We start from the raw sequence: 25,206 nt of genomic DNA, 5'->3' as shown, positions 1-25,206 counted from the left end.
CCTGCTTATAAACAGTGTGGCTTCCTAAAAGCTATAAATGACTCAAAACATCTCGAAAACTTTTTATTGAATGGTTAACCATAAAATCCATTTCAAATCTGAAGCGAAAAAGAAAGATATAAATCCCATGTTTTTCTTTGAATTTTGCAAATTTTATTGCTTCAGTCAAGAAATGTGACTGGGGTAGTAAAACGTGACCGCTGCTCACTGGGATGGGATGTGTTTGAAATACAACCCATTTGCGCTTCGCTCGGTTTGCCTAAATTGTTGGCACCATTACAAAGTTTTTCTATAAAATATTCTGTGTTGTCCTGTTATCACAGGCATAGAATTTCTCTATTTTATCTTTCTTGATAAAATACTTTCTCCACTCATGCCTGTTTTTTATCACTTTGCAACTTACCACCACATGCCCTGTTCTCTTGGCCAAGTATATACACCATCGTGGCTAAGGAAATACTTGAGCTGGCTTATCCACTGGCAATTGTCGCCTAGCACTTGAGTGACCATTATCTTGGGTCAGTACTGGACCTGCCTCCTCTCTTTAGCATCATGATGCGCTTTTCTCCTAAGTTACCATAGAGTAACTGGCAGGCAGAGTGCTCTGCTCACGTTCCCTGCCTAGCCCTCCATATACAGAAGTTTCATAAATCACGCACGTAGGGCGTTGCTCATTCTCCCATGCCGGTGCATCTGTGTGAAGGCAGGACTCTGTGGCAGCTGAGCAAGCTGAGCATTTAAATACCCCACTCATCCCTAGTTTTGGCTTCCTTGCATTCATCTAGCTGTTTATGGGCACCCGAAAGCTCCAAAAGCTGTTTTCCTTGGCTGTGAATCGGACTCTATAAAGTGCGTCTTAGTAAGAGTATTGTGTTCCTGTCCTTTAAAACCCAGCCAGGTACTTCTCAGCTTTGGCAGCCTTGCTGTTGCCCGCATCAGCATGGCTTTATTCCTTTACAGTCACTGACAACGCTTAGCCCCTCCTCGTCTCCCCGGACCAGTGTCCTCTCTGCACTCTGTAACAGGACTTTAAGGCACAGTGGCTGTGCTTCCAAACAACGGCTTACACTCCTTTAGCATTGAGATGCAACTAATTTATGTATCTTCCGAGAGGGGAATAGTGAGACATGAGCTTGTTCTTCCATTTAGAAAACCAAAAAGGTCTCCATTAGAACTTTGTAAGAAGGAGAGAAACGTAATGAGCTCACAGTAGCACTACTTTAAGCAGTTTGTAGAGCAGAGAAGAAATTGTACGGTCACTGTAATAGAACAGCATTGTTGAAGAAGAAAAAAATACAATGTACCTCTGAAGTAAATGGGAAATCCTTACAGTAAAAGCAAGCAGTACAATGCCGTTGAATGTTAATGAATTTCAGTGTCACTTCAGACTAGAGAAAAAGTGTATGGCATGGCCTTTAAAATATCTTTAGATTTATTTATTTTTACATATACGACTGTTTTGCATGAGTGTTCACCAACACGTTTCTGGTGCTGGTGAAGATCAGCAAAAGGAGTTGGATCCCCTGGAACTGTTGTTGTAAGCCACCATATGGGACCGAGCCCAGGTTCCCCACAAAGTGATCTTAAATGCTGAGCCATCTCTCCAACCTGGCATGTGTCCTTTACATGGAAACAACACTCCAGAAGAAAAATGTTGGTGGCAATCTGATCAGAATGAAAGATACCCCATGCTTAAGAGAATGAATACAAACAGCAAGTTGGCTCCTGGTCTGGTTTCCAGATGAATTTCTCCAGTTGAACTATATCAACTCAGGACAATATGTGACTGTCCGCATACATGTTAAGAGTCCTAAAAGACACGACCTTCACTTTCGATCTCTAAATGCAGATCTGGGAGTGGGACAAAACCCCTCAACTGTTTTATTCAAATACTTCAACCTGAATGCTTACTGATAAGTACATGTATAAATGAAAGATAGCAATTCTCAGGTAGTATCCACCAGGGAGATTTGCTGAATTGCCCAGCTGGCTGGGATTCCTCTTGGGATCCCACAAGGGAATCTCAAACAGACCTGCGTATAGCACTCTAGGAAGGCAGTTCATTGCGCAGGAAGGACATTCCACTTGAGAAACCTAAAGACAGATACTTTTGACTGGTGTGGCATGTCTAGAAAGCCATGACCATGCCCATGATGCATAAAGGTTTCTGACCTGCTTTAGCTAAAAATGCCACAAGTCACCTGTCAGTTTTCATTATTAAAATATCCCCTGAAAGTTTCCTATCAGATATAAATTTTATTCAAGTCTATATAACATTAGTTAAGGTCACTTATGTGAAATTGTATTATCTCCTGAAAGTGATTCTGGAGTCTGGGAAATGAAAATTATCCAGCTCAACAAAATTCTGCCTATAACCATTGGTTTTAGCATTGGCACTCATTAACAAATTAGCTTTGAATTCTAATAACCAAAATAAACAGAAGCCAGTTCCTGAATTAAGCACCTTCTGTTCCATCAGAAAGCAGAGCCCAGGGACAGGTTTAGGAGCTGCTGTTTTATTAAGGAGTACAATCCCAGGGATCTAGAGTGAGGGACAAAGAATACCAGGAAGTAAAGAGAGAAAAGCCAATGGGCTGATGGCTACTCAGTGCAACTCGTGACTGCATCTCATTGCTTCATCCGGCCAAAAGCTCTGTACCTGTCTATCCATAAAAGGAGAATAGAATGATTTACTCCTTGTTCCCATTTTCTATTTTTGAGAGGTGTGCCACGGAGCACCTTCCTTCCCCAGCATGTCCAGACTGTGCACAACCATGCCCTGAGCGATGTCCCTAAGTAACCCCTCCAACATCCGTAGCAAAAACTGCAGCGTGCAATGGTAAAGACTTGGGATGAATCATTGAGGAATTGTGTGCTACAAGTTTGCTTCCAGCTGCTGCACCCAATTATGCAGCATACAGCTGTTCACAAGTAGGCAGGGAGAAGGTAGAGTGCACTGTTGAATGCTGTGTCATGGAGTTTGACCACACCCATCATTTCCCTTGCTCCCCCCAGCAATCATGTGCAGAGTACGCTTATACTCTATTTTCCACATCAAGAGATGGAGATCCGGCACAGCCAAGAAACTCACTGAGAAGCATCACGTTATTGTCAACTTGCCCCCATCCTCTTACCATCTATGGATCAACCAAGTTGTTTTAGTTAGGGTTTCTGTTGCTATTAAGAGACATCATGACCATGGCAACTCTCATAAAGGAAAACATTTAATTGGGGCTGGCTTATAGTTTCAGAGGTTTAATCCATTCTCATCATGGTGAAACATGGAGATATGTAGGCAGACATGGTACTGGGGAAGGAATTAAGAGTCCTACATCTTGATCCACACACAACAGAAAGTGAACTGTGACACTGGGCATACCTAGAGCATAGGATATCTCAAAGTCCACCCCCACAGCGACATACTTTCCCCAACAAGGTTACATCTACCCCAAAAAAGCAATACCTCCCATTAGTGCCACTCCCTTGGAGGCTATTTTCTTTCAAAGCATCACATTCCACTGGCTGACCCCCATAGGCTTGTAGCCATACCATAATGCTCCTGCTGGTCTGGCCCATTAAGCGGTGCTTAAAGCATCCCATTGCTTTCCTAACCTAAAGCACCAAAGTTCAAATTTCTCCAAACAAAACCGTGGTCAGGTCTGTCACAGCAATACCCTAATCCCTGGTACCAACTTCTCTCTTTGTTAGTGTTTAATTGTTGTGAACCATGCCAATTCTCATAAAGGAAAACACCTAACTGGGACTAGCTTGCAGATTCAATAGTTTAGTCCATTATCATCATAATGGGACTTAGTGGCATGAAGACAAACATGGTGCCAGAGAAGGAGCTGAGAGTTCCACATCTTGATCCACAGGCAACAGAAAGTGAATATAATGCTGAGGGGGGCTGGGAATTAAGACACTGAGCAACACTATCCTTTTCAGTCAGGAGCATCAGAGCAAGGACAAGCTGCTAAGCTGTGCAGAGAGGGTTACGGAGTGTAGGAAGAGAACAATAAAGGCTGAAGAGATAAGAAATGAGCACACAGCATCTTCAGTCTACCCAGCTAAGAGTTAAGGTCTCACAATGCAAGTTAAACTAGACTAGAAGTGTGGACTATGTATGCCTGATCCTCACAACTCCCAGATAAGGAAAATGTGGTACATTTACACAATGGAGTACTACACAGCAGAAAAAAGAAACAACATCTTGAATTTTGTAGACAAATGGATGGAGCTAGAAAACATCATATTGAGTGAGGTAACCCAGACCAGAAAGACTATTATCATATGTACTCACTCATAAGTGGCTTTTAGACATAAAGAAAAAAAAAACCCAGCCTTTAATTAACAATCCCAGAGAACCTAGACAACAATTAGGACCCTAAGAGAGATATACATGGATCTAATCTACATGGAAAGTTAAAAAAAAGACAAGAGCTTTTGAGTAAATTGTGAGCATGGGATCATGGGAAAGGGCATAAGGGGAAGGAGGAGAAAGAAAGGGAAGTGGAGAAAAATATATAGCTCAGTAAAAACAATAAAAAAATAGTAAAAGAATTGAGAAGCAGAATCAAAAAAGAAAAAGAAAGCCGAGCAAACCAGAACAAATAAGCAAATAAGGAGCCTTTCTCCATGGCCTCAGCATCAGTTTCTGCCTCCAGGTTTCTGCCTTGAGTTCCTGCCCCAAGTTCCCTCAGTGACGGACTGTTGCCTGGAACACTGAGCTGAAATAAACCCTTTCCTTTCCTCCTCAAGTTGTTCTTGGTCATGGTGTGTTATCACAGCAATAAAAAAGTAACTTCAATTCTCAAGAAAGACCACCTGTTGTTGTCGTCCTCCTATTCTACATCCATCTTCCATTCCAAATCGACTAGCCCATCATTTTTCGGATCTTCAACTGATGTTGTAGCATGCACAATTACATATGTGTGTGCGCACACACTGACACATTTAACAAACTTAATGCCAGACAGTATATTAGCAAATACATCCTGAGTTGAGTATAATCAGCAGTCAGATGAAATTTAGTTGATTAAGTGCCTGTTTTATTAACGTCAGCCCACTCGACCCAAGCAACTACTTGAAAGACAAAACTCGGTATTGCACAAATAAGACCTTCTGAGAGCCCAGAGGCTGAGGAAAGCTTTCAGCCATCTCAAACCTTTGGTTATTCCTGAAAACAGTGTCTACAAGGGACAAATTTTGTATTTACTGTTTTTGAGTTCATATACTTTCTAACAGAAACAGGGATGAACAGATATTTAACAGAATCAGCCTCGAAAGAAAGAAAAAAATCAAAATATGAAGCTTGCAAACTAACGTTGTGCTTGACATGGTTCCTTTAAGATATAAATCACTGAATTAATGCTCAAAGTTTAGCAAGCTCTGCTGTCTGTCCATATAATTTCCATTTATAATCGAGGTTTCTTGGGAGAAGTGGAACGCATTGTGTGTCATTTTGCAGTGCAAAACTTGCTGACAATGGATGCTTTTAATCTATGGTTATTAATCCTACTTACTGTGTTTTTATTAGGAGAGGTGATTAAGTACATAACACACATTGCATTCACAACACGGTTATTACTTGAACTCGAGTCTCTAAGCTGAAATCCATTCATTGAGGGGATGGCACCCACACGATCATCCATGTTTACAACTTCAAATGCCATACATATTTGCCATAGTACACACTTAGCAATTCAACAAATTATTACCCTCTCCTTTATTTTCCAGGCCCAGTTCAAACAAAAAATAAAAAACCTGACCTGCACTTAATGACCAAATCTGTTAACAGTTTAGTCATGGTACCTAGTTTGGCCCAAATGGAATATTTCACCGACACCAGATGTCACCGGCTTAGTTTCATAAGCATGAAAATGCACGCATGGTCCCTTGTAGCAGAGGTATTTAAATAACTGTATTTGTGTAGCTTTTATATTTTCTGTATCTTGCTCCACTAAATATTTGAAGAGGAGCTAATACAAGTCTGATATATCCAACCTGTGTGAAAGTCTCCCTTCTCAATGTGCTCAGTGTGAAATGACCGGCACTTCCCAACACTGCTAGCTTTTAAAAAACTGTAAGCAGGTGAATTTGCTTCCCTTTTATGCACTCTGCCTCCCTACTTGATCTCACACCAACTTAAGCCCTTAACTTGCGTGCATGCGTGCGTGTCTGCATGCATGTGTGTGCCTGTGCCTGTGCGTGTGTGTTGGAAGAACAAGCTGTCTTCTGGCAGCAACTCTGAAATAAACTGAACACAGAGAGAGAAGGTTCTGAGTAAGAATTTGGTGATAAGGACTCCAGCCGGCCTTTATTTATTGAGAATGGCAGACTAGCAGTCACCGCTTACATATTAAAACGAGACGTTCTTTGCATGACTCTTCCCTAAGCTCCGCCGTCCGAGCCAGGGTCACAGAGCTTGACCTTTTTTGCACTGGTGATGTTTCCAAGATGGCCAGGAAGGGACTTGCTCGGGACCACACCTTTTCTGTGAGCAGTTAAACAACAGTTCTTCATCTCTCGTGGAAATGCAACTTCACCCCTTAATTTTTCATGCAAATGTCTATAGTAAACTACTTTTTAAAGATAGGGTTTATTTCCTTTCTAGTACCAATTTCAGATTGTGTCTAGCAAATTCCAGCTGTTATCTGACTTTCCTAAAATTTTTGAAAAAGAAACTGGACAGCAAGGACTTTTACAGTGGCAACTGGTGTCTTGTTAAACAGGATCTCGTGCACAGCACTTTCACTGTGGCTCAAGAATATAGAATAAATATGGCATTTCTGTTGCAGCGATCCACATCTCCTCAAAAGTCTTTCTTTATATTATATGTGGCTGACAGTAATAGAAACAATAATACTATCAACATATAATAGCAGACTGGTGTACAAAATATTATTCCTGTTTAACTTGAAACTGCCCTTCCTCAAAAAGTCTCTTTTTTTCAAAACTTGAGAATTTGACTTTGCTATGTTTGCATGTGAGAATTATATCCCTTTTTTGCTCCAAACTGAGGGAAATTGACTTGCTTTGTTGCTGGTATGGCAGACTCCTCTCAACTATTGCAGGGTTCTTGTTAGTTTGGGCATTCTGTAAAATGATAAAAAGGTCTTCTTTGAGGCCGGCAGCTTTAGCCTCATGACACTAAGAGGGAGAGGTCTCCATGGCCAAGAGGAAGGCATTTTTGTGAAAATAAGAAAATCCCTGGGATAAAATGTCTATAATGCCTGCTCAACTCTGGAATTTCATAATTTAACTGATCTTCTTGTGTGCATGCCTAGCCATGTGTCTGTGGATGCATCTGGAGACAAGAGAACAACCCAATCTTAGGTATAATTTCTCAGGTGTGGTCTACCTCTTTCTTGAGAAAGATGGTCTCCTGGAGAAGAATTCACTGAGGGTGCTAGATTATCGTTCTGTCTTCTTCTTCTCTTGGCAGGGTCAATGAGTGCATGCCACCACATCTGGCTTTCTATACGTAGGCACTGGAGACCAAACTCAGTTCCTTGAGTTTTCAAGGCAAGCACTTTACTTACTAACTGAGCTGTCTTTCGAGCCCCATGATTTATTTTGATGATACTCAACATATGCTAAGTCGAAAAGCCCAGTGTTTGATGCCTTTAAATATTTTAATTACTACTACACGTTACTGAATAAATTTGATCTGAAAACTACAGGGGTTTCTAAATTATTAACTGCCTGCAGCTTAAATAATAAAGCTGATATCAATTACACAGAACAATTATTCTTCTATTTGCATCTGTATGAGTAGTCTTGCAGATCAGGACCATGTTTTCTTTGATCCAATCATTTGTAGAATAATTTGCTATTGCTTTATGCTCACTAATGTTAGTACATAACAAGAAAAGAAAAGAAAGGAAAAAAAGGAAAGAAAAGAAAAGAAAGCATTATCTTTGTCTCAAAGGGCTCAAAGAATTTGATAAGGAAGATACATTAATATTATGCCAGAGGAATTTATACAAGGCTTTTCACATGCCCAAAAAACAGAACAGGCTCCTCCTACCAATCCATGTGATAGTTAATATTACCAATTTGACACAATCTGAAGTCACCAAACAGCAAACTTCTAACCATGTCTGTGAGGGAGTTTCTACATTAGGTGAGTTGAGTTGGGAGAGCCACCCTAAATGTACATAGCTCCTTTCCATGGTCTGGCTCCCAGACAGAGTACAAAAGAGGGAGGGAGAGAGAAGGAAAAAGAGGCAACATCAACAGTAATCTCTCTCTACTTCCTGACTGTGGATGCAATGTGACCAACTGTCTCAAGCTCTTGGTCCAAACTATCCATCAAAACTAGCCTCTTCTTCTTCTTTCTTCTTCTTCTTCTTCTTCTTCTTCTTCTTCTTCTTCTTCTTCTTCTTCTTCTTCTTCTTCTTCTTCTTCATCCTCTTCATCCTCCTCCTCCTCCTTCTTCTTCTGGTTTTTCAGTACAGAGTTTCTCTGTCTAACAGCCTCTTGGCTGTCCCGGAACTAGCTCTTGTAGATCAGGCTGGCCTCGAACTCACAGAGATACACCTGCCTCTGCCTCCCGAGTGCTGGGATTAAAGGCATGCGCCAACACTGCCTGACTTCAAAATTAGCCTTTTTTTCTTTAAATTGCTCTTGGTTGGGCATTTTGTCACAGCAACAAGAAAATAAGCAGTCCATCCCATATGCCGGAAAGTTAATTAGTAGAAAATTAAGCAATTAAGTCTTATTGTTCTTCTTCTCCTTTTACAATCCTCATCCTCTGTTTCTTTTCCTATAAATATTAGTTTAATTGAACCTTATCTCCCCCTGTTTAAAAATAATCAGATTGTGAATATTTTGTCCATACTTTTAGATTATCTGTCATTTTTAAGCAATGAATCATTAAATTCATTTTTTTATTTTGAATTTAGAAATTTTTATGATGTCATTTTAAAAAAGAAAGATGATAGCATCTCTATTCTTAGGATCTATAACCCTATCTTAAATAGATAATTGTCATTTTAAAAGTCTTTAGTGGGGTTTGTATCCCCCACATTTTTCTTGACTTATTTGTTGATTGTCCCTTTCATTTTTTACATGTATTTTTTTTTATTTGGGGGAAGAATCAACACTCATGACACAGCACGGGTATAGAGGTCAGGTGGACACTTTCTAGGAGTTAATCCTCTCTAGTTTTGGGTCTCTGGGTATCCAGAGAGTTTTCAGGCATAAAGGTAAGTGCTTCTATCCACTGAGCCATCTTGCCAGGTTGGGTCTTTAATTTTTCTTTCTTACTTTTGACAGGTCAGAAGGTAAAAATATTAGGGTTAATAGAGCAAGGCATAACTAAGTAAAGGGTCTAACTTGCAACCCTGAAACAGTTGTCAGCTGACCTTCAACCATATCACCAGTAGTCCTAAGTAACAAAGCCAACCCAAATCAAGAGCCCATGAAACCATAATGAGCCTTTCCATTTTCCAGCCCAAAGTGCAGCAGTCTCTGAGAACGTTGGACTAATTCTATGATAATCAAACAAACTGATTAGAAGAATAATAGCCTTTTGGCTATTGCTGCTAAATGTCTCCCCTAAAAACACAGATTAAGCAGATCATGAGGCAGGTCCAGGAAATCTTTGAAACAAAAACCCGAATGAATCTAAGCACCAAGAAAATTAAAGACATCTTTGCATATCGCAAGTCATTGTCACCAAGAATATATTTAATGACTTGGTCAGCTTTATGACATAATACACTAATGCTGTTACTCTGTCCTTCCGTCTTCCTGATAGTAAACACTCAGAGTACTAAAGACCTTTCAAAACAAAGGACCTGCCTATATTTTCCTATTTCAGGAAGAAAAAGTTACTGGATAACATAAACAAGGGCAAGTTATTTACGTGGTATATACAAATCTGAAGAAAGAAATGGAAACATACAAAAGATGAAATAAAATTGCAAATAGGAATCAACCACAGACTTGTAGCCCACTGCTAATTAGAACACTCCAAGAATCATGCACTCCCCTGATGCACAATCATTGTTTGTTTTTGTGGCCACAGAAGTTCAGATGTTTTTAGCCATAGTGTGCATAAACAATCTGAATTTTTTTCCACATATAGATCATGTATGGAGGATGTCTTTTTCTCCTATCAGCAGTCTTTTGCTTCTTTTGCATAAATTCTGACATGTGTAGGTCTTCTGAATTAGCACTTTGGGGGACTCTTCTGCATATTAAATTAAGACGGTGTCTTCATCAAATTAAATGTCATTTCCTGCTCGAGATACTTTTAAAATCATTAGAGTTTGCCTTCTATTTATGATTTGCCTTTAGCTTGACCATAGAGGGCTATCTTTTTCCTGAGATTATTGTGAGTATTGATCTTTATTTGGTAGTCTTCTCTAGTGTAGAGTTTAATGAGGCCTTTGACAGAGCCAATCAGTAGACCTCTGAAAAGACTGCCGGCCCTCCATGCCGCCCTAACAGTCCCTAACAGCCATACCAACATCGCACCTCTTTGGAACGGATACATTCCTCTCAGCTTAATGCCTTTCTCTACTTAGAAAAACCTTCCCAAGCACCTACACTTTTGGAGCAAGCACTCCAAGTAAGCTACATTTAGAAGATGACCAGATCAAATCTCTAAATCTCTATTATTTTAATCCCAGTCACTTTCTTCCTTGCTAACTTGCCTTCTCCAATACCTGGTGCTTGTGAAGTTTGCATGTCCAGCCAACAAATTTTAAAAAAAATTGATATTCCTTAACTGCAAACCTTGGGATGATGATTCATCGTGAGTGTGGGTGGAGAGAGCCGGTAGAACACGACTGATTCTTGGTTCTTAAATTGGGTAAAGAATTTTGCTTCGGACCATTTTTAGCTTCACAATGATTATTAGATCTAGAAGTGACAGAGCACGCCTGCAAGAGGCCCCTTTCTCAATATTTGTGTCTGAGTTAGCTGCACAAACGCTGACAACCTCACGCGCAAGCCTGCTCGCCTGAGGTCTGAAGACTTCCCTGTGTTTAGGCGGTTAAGATAAGCCTTACATAAGCAGTTGAATTTCTGGGTGCTTACGGAAAATGAACCAAATTCCTCTCCTTTCAAGATTCACTTATGTCAGATTCTAATGCATTCATGTAGGAATATAGGAAGCCTTGCTTTACATACCTAAGCTTACTATTAATATTAAACAATGAGTTGAATGTAGGCAGCCACGTGGTGCTCCATTCATCGCCATGAGCAGGGATCTTTTGTGTTTGTTTTACTTCCAGCCAGTGAAATGCGTTGTTTGCCTTTTGCTAGAACAACTGCTGTGTCTCTCTGAGGGCTTGAGGCATTCCGTGGAAAAGTACATTCACAATTTCAAAAGACTGCGTGATAGAAGAATAATTTTTAAAACAAAATCTCCTTCGCGTTGAGATGTAGTAGCAGAACAGCGGAGGGAGGAAGGTGGGGATGACAGGCTGTATTTGCACGATCTCATTACAATCAGTTGCTATGTCTAGCTGTCAGTCTATTGAATTCCTGTTGACCGTGATCCTAAGCCATTGCTGTTCTTTATCACACTGAACTTGCAAGTTAAAAAGCTGAGTACTACGTTGCAAAATGACTGCTGATGATATTCTGCCATACTCACAGATCAGTGTCCTGCTCGGCCATCACCAGAGACGTTCCCGTCTGCAGCAGATGGCAACAAATGTAGAGACCCACAGCCAGACTTTATGTAGGGCGTGAGAGACCTTGGAACACTCAGCCCTAAATGGGATGTCTTCGTCAAACCCCTTCCCTTAGAGTTCAGGGAACTGCGTGGGAGAGAAGGCGGAAGGCGTGTAAGAGCCAGCAGGGATGGAGGACACGAAGAAAGCAAAGCCCTCTAATCAACACGGGTGACGCTCATATAAACTCACAGAGACCGCAGCAGCACGCACAGCCCCTGCATACATCTCACAGGTCTTCAGCATGTTCACTGTGGCTTCAGTTTAGGGGTTTTATGGGAATACTGAGTATGGGAATGAATGGGTCTCTGATCTGACGCTTGTACCCTCTCGAGGGCTCCTTCCCTTCTGTTGGTGTATCCTGTCTAACTTCAGTGGGACCATGTTTATTTTGTCGGATTATATTTTATTTTGTTATATTTTTGAAATTAATTAATGAAAATATAGCCAGTAGGGTAAAGGTTAACTACTGAACTACCATTTGTACCTGCTGGAAGAGGTAAAATCAGTTTTTCCCAGTTGAATGACACTGGGTATATCCCACTCCAGGGCAGGCCTCATGTTCGTGAGTAGTTGACTAACATATAATGGACTCCACAGGCTTTTTTTTTGTGTGTATACTTTTATTTGGTTACAGTTTGGTGGGGTTTTTATTGTTACAGAATTGTTTGATTATTTTCTTGGTTTGGGGAAGTTATTGTTGTATTGATTTTTTTTTGTTAGTGTTTTGAAAAGAACTTGAAGTTGGGTGTATAGAGAGGATGAAAGGATCTTAAAGGACTTGAGGAAAGGGAAGAATATGGTCAAAATATATTTAAATTTAAGTATTGTTTTAAATAATGAAAAATGCAATGATGCTTTAAAAAGTCGAGTACTAAGAGCAACCCGTTACGTCTGTAGTAGGCATCTGTGATTCGTGGGTCCAAAAGACATTTTCTCTGGAAATGCTTTCTGAGTCTGTGGAAAATCTAAAATTAGAGAGCTCCTTTCTAGAACATCAAATAATAAGACTAAACAGCCATTTACAATTGTTTTAATTTTTTCATAACTAGATGTTTTTAAACTTTAAAATCAATTCCATTCCTAAAAAGAAATAAGGAACAGTGAAGAGCACCATCACTCATTATAAAACATTATCAGCCTTATGTTGGCCTCCTATTATCTGCCAGACACTGAGCCCCAGACTTCCATCCACACTGCTCTGTGTTGTTCTCCGAGCAGCTCTTTAGAGGAGGCAGTAGGACCATTTTCAGGTACAGAGAGTAAACGACCTGCCCAAGATCACACAGGTACCAAATGACTAATGCAGGATTGTAATTCTCTGCTGCAATTAACGCATTGCTCATCTGTTACTAGGAGCTCAGCATAAGATGATGCATAAAATTTGTTTATGACCAAAGTCCTTCATAGATTCTGCAGCTCCACCTGGTGTCAAAGATCCCAATGTGTTTTCCCTTCAAGGAGATCTGAGATGTTTTAATCTCTTTGCTTCTGGGCACCCATCTCTAAAATGGGAACACATCCATACCTAGCAATGTGTTGCAAGCACTCCAAAAGACAGTAGCTCATGAGTACCATTCTATAAAAGTTTTGTCATATTGAAACATTCTCTCCAGGGCCCATGGGGGACTCATAAGAGTACAGAGGTAAGTAGATGTCACATGTCAGGGAGACCTGAAACACGAAAGATTTTTAGAGCCCGCTCCCCAGTGTTACAGAAGCCCTAAAGAACTACTAGGGAAGGAGACTACACAGCCCATGTGCCAAGAGGAGAATTCTCTGACAGAAGAGCTGCCTGTAAGCTGTGCAGAGAGAGCTCCAGGGTTGCATCCTTGTGAGTCATCCCCCATGTTGGGGAGGGCTTTTCAGAATGGCATCCTCGCTCCTGTAAGTAACCTCACAGCTATGCTCCTGTGAGTAACTACAATAAAAAAATAAAACTTGCTGCTCCGTCAAGTTGGACTTTGGTGCAATCGTCCCTTTGGTTTCTTGTGATTTCCCTACTGCCCCCAAGACCTACTAACCCCTTCCCCAGACACCCTTCATTCAGACTTCTCTGCTGACTTCCTCAAAGCCGAGGCCCTCCATTGCCTCTGAGACTGCTGACCTGGTTTCTCTCTTTCCTGCCTAACCTCAATCCCTGTCGTTCCCAATGATCCTCTGTGATTTCACCACTAAAGCACTCTGGTTCCTGTGCTCATAGATCTCTGCTGTTCTTCTAGAGCATGACCATGGGTCATTTCATCTGCAGAAATCGTGCACAGAAATCTGCTGCCACTTCCTGCTTGCACAGCCCCTCACTGTAGAAGAGCCAGACACCCAGCTCCCAATACTTGCACTTCACTTCACTGTAACCACCATTCTCCCCATGCATAGCAGGTAAGGAGTCCCATGGAGATTCTTGAACCATCCTTGACCCCGAGATTACTGCGATGTTACTGGAGTGCATGAACTGCTCTTGAGAAATCCAAACCTTGCTCAACTCAAAGACAAATACGTGATAGAAATTAACAGATAATTCATACATGATACATAGGTAATAGAGATAGCTGCAGATAGGATAGATGATTGATAGATAGATAGATAGATAGATAGATAGATAGATAGATGATAAATAGATAATCTTATTTGATTCTCCACAATCCCAAAAACTCAGGATAGACTCTTCATGTTAGATAATCTAGTAAGTTCTGGTTTACTTGTGCTTCAAGGCTCAAACATGGCCCGTGTAAGTTTGTAGCTTCTCTACCTTGGCTCAAACAGTAAAAGGCTGGCTTGCTCAGAGCCCTGCTCTACCCTGACACTTCTCTGTTCTATCCACTCACCCAGCTTGACTAAATGAATCCAAAATGTCTACCATTCAATACCTGGCTCCAGTGCTGCCTACTAGAAGCTGGAGGGTTCAGAACACAAGTCCAAGTGCAGCCCTTCTTACAGCTTTTGCAAGGCTTGATGCAACCCTAAAAATGGAAAGTCCATCTGTTATATACTCAGATCTTTCATCTGCAAATCAAACTGCCGAACTGCTGCATATTCCACCTTAAGAAATGTATCTTCTAGAGAGATGAGTTCAGAGTTCAAATTCCTGAGCTCATACTTCTGAGATACAACTATCTGAATTAGAAGACCTCTCCCTTAGCGCCAAGACTGTATTTCCTCCCTTTCTAAATGAACTATTCTTCCCCTTACTTTATTCATCACCACAATAGCTTCCTATGTGCTCGTGTGGGCATCCTAACCCTGTCCATTCTCCACTCACTGATTGCAAACAGTTATCCCTGGGCCACCCTTCTATACAGATAGATGGACTTGTGCCATGGTCCAGGTATCAGAGCTTCGAAGAATCTTATCCCTTAAAAGGGTTGCAAATTCTAGTAGGCTATGATCCCTTAGCTCTCCAGTTCTCCTCCTCAAGAAAAGGACCATATCACATGAGAGACCAGCTGAGGCTTTCTAAAACACACAGGCCAGTGTAAGAGACCCTCTTCTATTTACTTCCAAGAGTGATGCTAGGAATATGAATGACATGTGGGTCTCCCCATCAGACAGTGAGCTCCTCATTAGCTAAGACTGCTTCTTATTCATTGATAACAGCCAACCATAATGTCTGAAGAATGAAAAGACGAGAGAAGATGGATAGAAGAGAGAAGAAAGAAAAGGCATTAATCTGGAGATGGGAAACCTATGAAATTATTATTCTTGGGATGTGTCTGCCCCAAATGACTCTCCTCCAGACGCCCTAGCTAGTTGCTGCACTCTACTCTTGGAAGACTCTGGCACCAAGAGACAAGGCTTTTATTGGTATGCAGACTGAGAGGCGAGCTAAGAAATGCAGGGATTTAAAATAGCTAAGAGATGTCCAAGAGCATGTCTTGTTATCCCTGAGATCCTGATGGCATGCCCAGCACACAGATACACACGTACAGTTGAAGCCGAAAGGAGAATCCACTTCAAAATGAAAAGACACTGCCTCTCGGTCAACACATACTCATTAGTAGATTCTCCCCAGTTTAGCAAAGAAGGGTGGGTAAGCTGATGTAGCATTGAGGGCGTGGAGTGGGGTGACGTTTTAAAGATGGAAAACTGTAGTTAGTAAACTTACATTGCTTTAAAAGAAATGAATGCCCCATTTCTCTTCAAGTTGAGCGAAGACAAACAGAAAGCACACAGCTGCAGTGACTCAACTCACACGTCCAAAATTCAAGGAGGATTTGAAAACATTGTGTGGCTATGAAATTATTTCATTTCCCAGAGATTTCATTAACCCAGGCTGTACCCAAGAAACCTAGCTGCAAATGTATACACTGAATGAGTTCAGTTCAGAGCCTGTGATGGCTTGCTTCATGGAATTTACAGAAAAAAAAAGAGGTCTTCAGCAGCTAGGTGACCTCCCAGAAACAAAAAGGACACTGCCATGCAAATCCTGGCTTTGGATACGACTCTGGGACCTAGGAGGAATTATTTGACTGTCTTTGGCTTCAGGTGCTCCGCACTCAAGTGCTGTGGATAACAAAACTTCGAGCTAAAGACTGTTGTCTTTGAGGTTTAAATTTAGGGGATTATTCAGGTCATTTTTCCATTGCTTCTGCATGAGGATGCTTCACCAATGCTTGATGAGGCCCTCCACTGTGTCTGAGTTGCCTCAGTCATATGTACAGCACATCACACAGGGCAGAAATACGTTAACACCACCAATACCAACTATTGGTGAGCTGGCTACTGGGCTGTTAGTGTTTCTGTTTTAAGTGTTTGTCTCACAATGTGCACTCTGTTAGCTGGGATGCATTTATTTTTTATTAATAAATTTTGCTCTTTCATAAAATTTCAGACACGTACTCTGTGTATTTAGATCCCTCTTACTCCCCCCTCTTCCTTCTCACCCCTACCAGCTACCCCACCCCCATAACTCTTCCCCCTGTTTACTAGGCTTGGTTTTGTTTTGTGTCCCACAGAGTTTAATCAGGGCCTTCTGTGTGATCCTGAGTTTGGAATTAACCATCAGAGGTTGTTAGGCTCAACCGTGGACTCACAACAGGATACCATGCCTCTCACATGCCCAGAATTTCTCAGCTGCCGAGGGATCATTCTCAATTCTAACTTTGAGAATTCATAAAAGCCAACATAATAACATGAATGTGGATCCTCTTACTAGTTTCTAATACAGCAGACCTCTTCAGTAAAGTGGCAGGTACATTTAATTGCACTTATCAAAAGCAATAATTACTTGCTTTAATTAAAATTAAATTAGGTCCTACCTTTGATTTGTTTTCCTAGTTCATTAATGGTATAGGATCCTATTAAATAAGAAAATTAATCAGTTCTTTGGAGTTCATATTTTGCATGAAAAATAATAATTATGGTCATTTAAATAGTAATCCCTTAACTGAAATATTTTGTGTTCTTTCAAAAGAATTCTGAAGGCTCAAAACAGAAATGGGAAAACATACAACTATATTTCAAAACCCAAATGAAAATTTGTTATTTCTAGTGATCAATAACAATGTTTATACTTCTGGATACTGATGTTACTATGGCCTTGATGAATATAGCATCAGACCATTTGCGAGTCTTTTCTTTCCACTTTTTTTTTATATTATTGTATTTTCTATACTGACTCCTAATTTGCTGAAGATGCTGGTCCTTTTGGCTTTGTCACTGTCATAAAATATACCTAAGACTGCAACTCAGGTGACAGAATGAGCTAGGAATCTTGAGGTGCATATTGACTCTTGAGCTATCACTGTCTTAATCATATTTTTCCTTGCTGAGACAATGTATCTTACAGGAAAGGACCAATAGGAGGAACTATTTCATTTGCCTCTTGGCTTCAGAGCTATCAGCCCATGGTTCTCTTGCCTCATTGTTGTGGGTCTGAGGTAAATGAGTAAGTATTAAGAGATGGAGATTACTGTATTGGAGCCAAGTGCTAACCTCAAAGCAGCTAAGAAGCAGAGACAGGAAGGAACTGTCTAGAACGAAGTACAGATCAAGGATGTAACCCCTTCAGGCAAGCCATGCCTCTCAAAGTTATCAGTATTTCCCAAAATAACAAAACAAGCTGGAGCTTCAGGTTTCAACACCAGAGCCTGGAGGGGGGTTCATATTCAATCATAACTATTGCTAATTCTAAGTATACAGCCTTATCTAATAACAATTTTTAAAAAAAATCTTAAAATTGCAACTGTTTGGGCTAGAGAGTGGAGTCACTGAGTTAAAACAAGAACTGTTCAAACCTGAATACCTGAATCTGATCTCCAGAACCTATGTAAAAAGCTGCATGTTTTCATCCACATATGTAGCCTCACCACTCCTACAGCAAAATGGGAAGCAGACACATGAAAACTACCCAGAAGCTCATGGGCTAAGGAACCAAGAGTAAGCAGTGCAGCAGCAGGAGAGAGAGAGAGAGAGAGAGAGAGAGAGAGAGAGAGAGAGAGAGAAAGAGAAAGAGAGAGAGAAAGAGAGAGAGAGACTTTCTTAACAAGGCAGAAGGAGAGAGAGAGACTAGACTCCCAAAAGCTGTGCTTTGGCCTCCACGGAGGCACTGTGGTACACACGTGCCAGCAGTCACACACGCATTACACACGTACTGGATTTTAAAATTACATATTTTTAATTCCATTGATACAAAATTGTAAGCATTTGCATTTCTGTAAATATACTTTCAATTTTATAATATTTTCATAATGGACACATCTCTTCCAAACCACAAATGAACAGACAAAGCCAAGAAAGTCCTGTACATATTTTCAAGAGGCTCCACCACCAACAACTAGAACACATCTTACCAAGCAAGGTGCTAGGCTTCAATTTGCATCTCACAGAGATGACCTAGGGCTCCGTTTCTTGGATTCCTGGGTGACTAAGTTGGAAAAGGAGAGCCTATGTATGTGTCTTCACCCCAGACACAACATGTTCAATCATGTTTGCAGAAGAATTGTATCATATTTTTAGAAGTCACTGAAGTAAGATGTGTTTCCATGCATTCAGATTGTCTGGACAGTGAGTTCCATATCAGTACAAAACACCATTCCCTTCTATCTTAAAAGACATCCTCTGTGGATGAAAATGATTTCCCGCTATACTCTTCTTAAGGACTAAAGAAGGGGCCCAGTCGGAAATATCCCACATCCCTTCATCCTTTTGTACCATTACTCTGTCTTCACTGACAGATGTATCTATATCTGTATCTGTATCTGTATCTGTATCTGTATCTGTATCTGTATCTGTATCTGTATCTGTATCTGTATCTGTATCTGTTTCTATATCTATATCTATATCTATATCTATATCTATATCTATATCTATATCTATATCTATATTTATATCTTGCCATGTCAGCACAAGAGCTGCAATCTGTGGACTTTCAATTAATTTCTTTACTTTTGTTGCTTTAAACATAGAAAAGTTATCTCTCTAACCGACACACAATATCGAGTAAAGGAAAATGCTGGCCAGAAAGTTCTGGACCAAGAGTAGGAGATGCGGCTCGGAGCTGGGGCCCCACTCACCACACTGGTATTTCCACCATGGTACCTGCTCCCCTCACATCTCTAGGCTTCATTCATAAAGTTGGAAAAGCAGACAAAATACTAAGAGCACAAACATTTAACCACTGATTCCTGCTGGAAAACAAGGAACTACTTAATCTCTGAGTGGTATGAGTTCTGTTGACGTGCTCTCCGTCATTTGAAATCCTCCGAGTACACAACCTCTAGTTTTAAGTTTCAGCAAAACAGAGAGAGTATTTCATGTCAACCCTCCAATTTAGGCTTGCAATATAATCAAACATTCTTCTAAAGATGGGAGAAACAAAAATGACAGTCGAATATAAAATGTTCAGTTGTTTCTACCTAAATGATTGCGCTATGCCTGCAGATAAGAATATAAAAGAACTGTTTCCTTCTATGAAAATAGTTTATCCAAAAGGATAAATTACAATTCAGGAATCCTTACAATCTTGAACAGAGTTTGAAGGTACATATGCTTATTTTAGAATATCATATTTTAGGGTCCTCTATTAAATTATTACTCCACTTGTAAAGTTTAAAGTCAGTGAAGGTAGAGCTAAGTAACAAATAGCTCACAATGGCGGGGCCCTGAGAGGACTCAGTGGGTAAAGACACTGGCCACCAACCCTGAATAGTTAAATTTAATATCCAGAACCTACATGGTGGAAGGCGAGAAACAATTCCTGCAAGCTGCCTTCTGATGTCCACATGTGCATGAGGCATGTGCACATGTGTGTGAGCAACCACCCAAATGCTCACAATACATTAATAAACAAAAATAAATTAAAAATAAAGACGAAAAAGCAAATATGTCCCAATTAAAAATACCAAAAAGAAAAAAAGATGGCAGTATTCTTGCTTTTATACAGATCTTTAAGTCTGACCAAAACATGAAAAAGTTTAGATAAGAACTGAGTATGTTCCCTCTAATTTTATATAAACTGCCTTCACACATAACAATTGACGGAATAACCTATTCAAAAAGAAGCGGTGTCCATCGCGACCCGACACTCATCTATGACATGAAGCTACAGTTACAGAACACTGGCTATGGACTTTCATGTGCTTGAACATCACACTGTGCTAATTGCACAGATGCAAACAAATCGACTTCATATGCTTTGTTTTGTTGAGAACAGAAATATTTTTAAAGCACTAAAATAAAATGCCATAAGCACTATTGCCTTATCTTGGTTCCCACCCTTTTATGTCTAGAGTTGTGTGTTGGTTTCATTTTATTTTTGTAAAGATTGTGTAATGTGAGCCTCAACACTGCTTTTCATTTAACGTTTTGGAAATCTCTGGTTTCTTTCTTTATCAGCAAATAAAGATAAGAGTAGCATGCTGAAAGCACCCATTTTGCTTCTTGACTTCAAAGCTGATAATGTCCTTCCCCAAGCAAATTTTCTTTTCTAAATCCAAAGACTCGGTAATATCACCTTAATAATCTTTTCGTCTCAAATGGCACGATCCTTTGAAAATATTAATTACTGAGCCATTTGCGATATCATTTTGAAATGATGTTATACCACTTGTAACACTTTAGCAAATTCAAAATGTTGTACGAAGAGAAATCAATATTATTAGAGAGCTATTGACCAAGGCAGAGTTTTCAGAATCACCACCGGACTTAGCTTGAGTGCACACAACAAGGCTGAGCGTTAATTAGGTTCTGAAAACAGGCTTTATTTGGGTGAAGAAACATGTCATTAGTCATAGGTCCTAGGAGTGGAAAAAATTTTAAGATACTTGAATCATGATATTTAAAAATAAATGCAGCTTCTAAAATAAGTCCTTCGTTCTAATCAGCTTTGTGGTACACTTAATTGATGCATTCATGTGACAAATAACTGTAACTGGAAACGATTATTATAAAGGGAGTCACGTGCTTCGTTTAAAACTCAACCATTTCTACTGAGGTAAGAGAAAGAACAAACGATAAGTCCTGTGTGTTGTTTATGACTTCTCATTTATGCTTTGGGATCCTAACCACACTGTCTCGCTTATGGGTAGCCATCAGCCCAGGTGACAAATAGTCTTCTATATTTACCCACTCAGAATATACAAGAAGCATACTGTATTAACAGCTGAAACTACAAACGCTGCTGTCAATCACTCCGTCTGGCAGCGTACCATATTTCTTGTCACCAAGAGGCTTAAAGCAAAGAATCTGTGCCTAATTCTTTTAAACCTTATAGGTCAAAAGGTTTTAAAATTATTTTTGACACCATTTCTTTGCTTTGTCAACAGGCCTGAGTCCTTTTGAGCTTGTAAAGGCTATCAAAACCAGCTCATTCGAACATAACAAATTTATGGGGTTTAAGACATCACTTTTCACAGTAACATAATTCTTCAGACAGATTATATGATTGTTATGCCTCAGGAAGATGTTGATGCGATTTTGAAAACTTTGTCCTAAAGGTTTGGCTGCATCATTTGTAGAACCAGGCCAAAGAGTCAACAAGAACTCGTGAGGTCTGCACTGTATATTTACGGTCCTAGGGTGAGTAGACCTTACTCAGTGAAGTGACTGCACCTTCTAGGGGCATCATCAGTTCCCTGCAGCTTGCTTTGACGCACCAAGGGCAGAACTCTCAAAATTTGTTTGCATTTTCATTTCCAAATTGACATGTAAATCTTTAAATGTACATCCTCACTTGCTCCTCCCTCCCCATTCTAGTAGACCCCTACTTCCCCCACTTTGCCCCCCCTACTTTCTTGCCATGTTTTCCATTACTCTCTCCTCTTTTTCTCCCTCTACTTTAACCTCTCTTCTTCTCACAGGCCCCTTTCTATTTCCATGGCCTACACCACACACACACACACACACACACACACACACACACACACACACACACAACAGAAATCATATAATTATCTCAATAGACACAGAAAAAAAAAAACCTTTAACAAATTTTACTCTCTCTTGCTGATCAAAACCTGGAAGAAACTAGAAATAGAAGAAACCTATCTCAGCATAATTAAGGCTATATATGATAATTCTATAGCTAATATTACACAGAAGTGAGCAGAGTGATTTCCTCTAAAATTGGGAACAAGGCAAGGTTATTCCTTACTATCACTCTTTGAATATGGTGTTCAAAATCTTAGCTAAACGATAAGAGAGAAAAATAAAAGGGATGCAAAAGGAAAAAGTCAAAGTATTAATAACATAATACTATACTTAAAAAATCCTAATTACTCCCCAGAAAAAGTTTAGGTCTGATAAACACCATAGGCAAGTAGTAGGATACAAAATCAATGTACAGAAGTGAGAATTTCTGAATACCAATACAGTACTTGCCAAGATTGAAATCAACGGGAAAGGGGGATCTATACAGAAAAGCCTTTTTAAAAATAAGTAGGAATACTTGGAAGTGAAAGCCATCTATAACGAAAGCTTTTTAAGTTAAGTTTTCAAAGACCAAAACATTAGAAATCTTTCACCTGCCAGTAAAAATTTCCATCATTCAAGGAACATATTCCTGAAGTTTTATGAAGGTACTTTCTGTCTTATACACACAAGATACTATCTACAACCAGAATACTGGAACTCTAGCTCTTACAATCTTTTCACCATCCCTCCTTCCATAATGAATGCATTCTCAGACTTAGGTGGAAAGGTTGTCTTGTAGAAGTATCATTTGAGGTCGAGCACCCCATTGTAGGCAGAAGTTTCTGTCACTCCCAGTCCCATAGTCATTTGTTCCCAAATAAACACATAGAGGCTTATATTAATTATAATCCATTTGGCCTATTGCTCAGGCTTATTACTAACTCCTACAACTTAGATTCACCCATAATTCTTGTCTACGTTTCCACATGGCTTAGCACCCTTTTCTCAATAAGGCATTCTCATCTTGCTTCCTCTGCATCTGACTGATGACTGACTCTCTGCCTTTCCTCTTCCCAGAATTCTCCAAGTCTGGTCACCCCACCTATATTTCCCACCTGGATACTGGCCAATCAGTATATTATTAAACCAATATGAGTGACAAATCTTTACACTGTACCAACAGGTTAAACAAAAACAATCATCCATAATTCATTTTGGGGAGGAATATGGAAGTAGTTTTCCAGGCTACTTCCTACTAACTGGGGCCTCTGGTTTTATGAGGACCCAAAAATTTTTGGATTATGGTCAAGTCCTGACTGGAATATTCTGTGAGACTAGATCATCTCAGTCAGCAGTCTTGAATCTGTTCTGGATACAGAACACAGAAGAAACTGCAAAAGAGTTGCTCTAAAATGTTGGTCCATCTGGGCCATCCACTCCTATCAGAGATTTTTCAGGGGGGTCTTCCTCAATCAAACCTGATTTTTCTTAACCCAAAATGAATCCACAGCCTCTCATTTCCCGTGAAAACAAAAGCAAAACCTCTTCTCCAAAGTAACATATCTTTTGATTTAAATTTTGAAGTCAAGGCAATTTCAAAATTTATAGCTTGGACTAATCTAGCAGCATTTATAATCAAATGTTTTTAAGCAGCTGTTACTCCTTCCTCAGCAGTCAAACAATTCAAAGACAACACAATAACATGCAATATCCAGATTCTCTGTGTATTTTCCATCTTTACATGTCTTTTTTTTAACCCTATTTCTTTTATTTTTATTTGCAAAACACCTTCAGATACCATGAATCCTAGTCCCCACAGAGAGTGCTTCCAAGTCAGTTTTGATTTATTCTTGCAAGTCTTGTGTCTTCAGCAATGGGGTCTTACCTTAAAGTTCAGTGAACAACTAGGGCTAATGGTTGCCTATATTGTTTTGATAGTCTCTTGGTTTCCCCCACCAACAAAAACTGGAGAAGAGGTTTCCCATCCATAAGGGATTTTGTTAGATAAACTATGGATCTTAAGAAAAATGTTATGATCACAAGTGACTTAATTTACTTATACATACACACATATGTATGTACATAACAACACACATATATGTACATACATATATATGTATGTATGCACGTGTTTTAAACACATATTGTGCTTTAAGTATTTTATAATATATAAAATAATGTTATTCCCTGTGACTTTTAAAATATTGTTAGCATTATTTCTCTCTCCTCCCTCCATCTCCATCTGTATTTTCCTCCCACTCCCCAATTAAAGCTTATCCTATCTTTCCAATTTCCTCCTTTATTGTGCCTATGTCCTACTATCTCCCTCTCTAGAGCAATCTCCCATCCTCCACCAAACATGCACCTGTGGTCCCTTTTCAATTCCCTGGCTTCTGCAGTTACATCAGGTTGCAAATTCACATCTGAAGGTTTGGAGCCTGGAGACACAAATAAGAGAGAACATGTGACCTTTGTCATTCACCTGGGTTATCTCAGTCAATACAATATTCTCTAGTTCCATCAATTTACTATCACAATTCATGATTTCATTTTTATTTATACCTGAATCATATTCCATTGTATATATGTGCATTGTCATTATTCATTCACCAACTGAAGGACATCTAAGTTGTTCCTAGCTATTTTGGATAAAGGAGCAATGAACAAGGATGAGGAAGTATCTGTGAAGCAAAATGCCAAGTCCTTTGGACTCAAGTAGTGTGTGTGTGTGTGTGTGTGTGTCTTTTTGAAAAGTTTCCACACCAATTTTCAGAGTCTGCAACCATTTGCAGCTCTGCCAACAATGAACAAGTTTTTTTCTCTTCCCCCATCCTCCTCATCTTTTGTTGTCAGTCGTTCTTTTGATCTTAGCCATTCTGACCAGGGTGAGAGGAAAACTCAAAGTCAAGTTTAATTTGCATTCACCTAATTGCTAAGGATGTCGATGCTTCTTTAAAAAATATTCAGTAGCCATTTTTTATCTCTTCTTTTGACAATGCCATCATGAATGAGGAAAATCCCACAAAGTCCCACCCCTAGATGAAGAGTAACCAGCAGTTGATGGATACCAAGAGAAAAGGAGTGTTCTCCAAGGACCATCTCCTAATAGTTTATCTAATCTCAAGTGGTCAACCATAAACATGTATATATGATCAACTCCATGTGGACT

Source organism: Myodes glareolus, chromosome 17 (genome assembly GCF_982192425.1).
Source record: "Myodes glareolus chromosome 17, mMyoGla1.1, whole genome shotgun sequence".
NCBI lineage: Eukaryota > Metazoa > Chordata > Mammalia > Rodentia > Cricetidae > Myodes > Myodes glareolus.
Note: the sequence above shows the minus strand (reverse complement) of the source record.